This window comes from Oryctolagus cuniculus, chromosome 20 (assembly GCF_051225735.1).
Source record: "Oryctolagus cuniculus isolate XC-2025 breed Fujian yellow rabbit chromosome 20, ASM5122573v1, whole genome shotgun sequence".
Lineage (NCBI taxonomy): Eukaryota > Metazoa > Chordata > Mammalia > Lagomorpha > Leporidae > Oryctolagus > Oryctolagus cuniculus.
In genome coordinates, this window is record NC_142886.1 from 53,383,335 (window position 1) to 53,385,800 (window position 2,466).

Here is a 2,466-nt window from a genome sequence, read left to right on the forward strand (position 1 = left end):
CTGAGCTGCAAGTATATTCCTGAGTGCTGTGACGTTCACACAGGGACCACAGACTGTTTCAGGATTAAAGGAAAATGGAGATCGGGTATAAAGTCTGTTAGAAATGATGCAGAACACTCACAGTTTAAAATAAGATGGTTGGTTCATTTCAGCACAGTCGCTCGTTTTGAAAGGAGAGAGATACTTAAATAGCAGATTTTTAAACTCAAACCCTGGCTCAGCTATTGCTGGATTGAAAGGGAAAAGTAAAATTGCCCTAAAGTCGGCAGTGTCCTAAGATCTGTCCTGACTCAGGCTGGAAGCACTCACGAGGTCCCCAGATTGTCCCACATCTCTGATACTGGAGACCACTGAACCTAAATTCGTTCATGTAGGACTTCTCCTGTCACATCAGAGAGTCAGTACAGGGTCAGAATCATCAAAGAAGAATTCTTCCCTCAAAACTGTTGCAGGAGAGGAAACCCCAATTCCCTGAAGGAAACCAGGGCTTGGGCTCCTTCTGCACCTGTGCATGACCAGAATCTGCACTCAGTGTGTCTTGTGCGCCCCCTGCAGGGAGGTTTGTGTCTGGGCTCAGCCTGAGGGCCCCTCATGTGTCTCTCACACAGAAATAGGTGGCCATGTCCGCGGCAGTCAGAGTAGTCATTTTCAGAGACACCGTGTTGTCCTTGGTGTTTCTGGACATGGTGAATCGGCCATTCACCCAGCTCGCGTACCATGTGCTACCACTACCAGTCTTAATGCATGCGATCCACTCCAACCCCTTCCCTGGAGCCTGGCGGAACCAGCACATTGCGTAGTTGTCACTGAAGATGAATCCGGAGGCTTTGCAGGAGAGTTTCAGGGATCCCCCAGGCTTGAACAGGCCTCCCCCGGACTCCTCCAGCGACAGACACTGGACACCTGCAAACACAGACGACATGGTCAGGAAGCTGTCACTCACACTCTCTGTGTCTCTCACTCACGTCCTCTCCCAGACTCAGTGCCCCGCGTTCCCCATCATTACCTTTGAGCACAGCGACAAGGAGAAGCCAGCGCAGCCCAGTCCCCATGGTGAGCGTCTGTGTTGAGTGCGATCACTGAGTGGACACCTGGGAGTGCTGGGGCTGGAGCTCCTGTGCCAGAGCTGCAGGGTGAGGGCTGGGCTAGTTTTCATGGGTAGAGGGAGGCCCTATTTGCATGTGCTGCCCCTATATAGCTGGCATGGGGTCCGACGCCTCAGACAGGACAGTGCCCAGGGCAGACATAGTGTCCTGGGTGTGTAGTTGATGGCTGTGATATGATTCAGATCATATGAATTTTTATGTTATCAAAATTTTAAAAAGTTGAAGGCAATGACCTTGTTTCATCTTAATTCAGTGTGTATCCTTAATATCCAGTGTTAGCAATATCATGTCCCTCATTTATTTAAATAACCACTAGTTCCTTATCATCTATATAAAGACATTGGGACAGTGATAGAGAGAGAAGGGGTGAGAAAGACAGACATGTAGTGATGGACAGAAAAGGTGACAATGGGAGAATTCTGCCTTTGGGTCGAGAATCCCAAACATCCCAAAGTCTGCAACATCTAGGACTTAACCCTTCTAATACCTGAAGCAGAAAAAAGTTTCTGTGTTTCCCAGGTCACTTGTAGGGGCTCATTTGCTCTTAGAATCATCCACAGTTTCCCATGATGCGTTACCAGGAAAAAGTGTGGGAAGCCGTGAGGCTGGGCTCAAGCAGCACTCTGATGGGAACACGGGTGGGGACTTTGCGAATTTTGTCGCAGTGCCTGAGGCCCACTTTTAAACAGATGAAGGACTGCAAGTGGATTCATTTAAGGTTAACTATATTTTGTTTCTTATTCAACCATTGTATTAGTTTAAAACTGTTCCTGGGCTGGCGCCGCGGCTTACTAGGCTAATCCTCCGCCTTGCGGTGCTGGCACACCGGGTTCTAGTTGATCCAGGCGCCGGATTCTGTCCTGGTTGCCCCTCTTCCAGGCCAGCTTTCTGCTGTGGCCAGGCAGTGCAGTGGAGGATGGCCCAAGTGCTTGGGCCCTGCACCCCATGGGAGACCAGGAGAAGCACCTGGCTCCTGCCATCGGATCACCACGGTGGGCCGGCCACAGTGCACTGGCTGTGGCGGCCATTGGAGGGTGAACCAATGGCAAAGGAAGACCTTTCTCTCTGTCTCTCCATCTCTCTCACTGTCCACTCTGCCTGTTAAAAAAAAAAAAAAACTGTTCCTGAACACAGAACAATGTACGTGGTAGTGGGGTGTAGTGTGTTATTGGAATCTGTGTGTTGTAGAAAAGGGCACAGATCAACTCAGTGTCAGGCACATTTCTACCTCCTTTCCATCACTCTGTGTTAGGAGGCCTGGAGACATCAGTTCTAGTTATTGGTGGAACCTGTCATGGGTTGTAGTGAACTGAGTCAGCCCACAGTTGTGTCTACAGAATTATTCCTTCCTGCGAGTGGT

The 2,466-nt window shown here is 49.7% G+C and overlaps 1 pseudogene; it reads right to left on the reverse strand.

The window, feature by feature from the left end:
- Positions 1-589: 589 nt before the first annotated feature.
- LOC149120209 (immunoglobulin heavy variable 3-23 pseudogene) lies at positions 590-1,052 on the reverse strand (annotated as a pseudogene).
- Between the last annotated feature and the right edge of the window lie 1,414 nt (positions 1,053-2,466).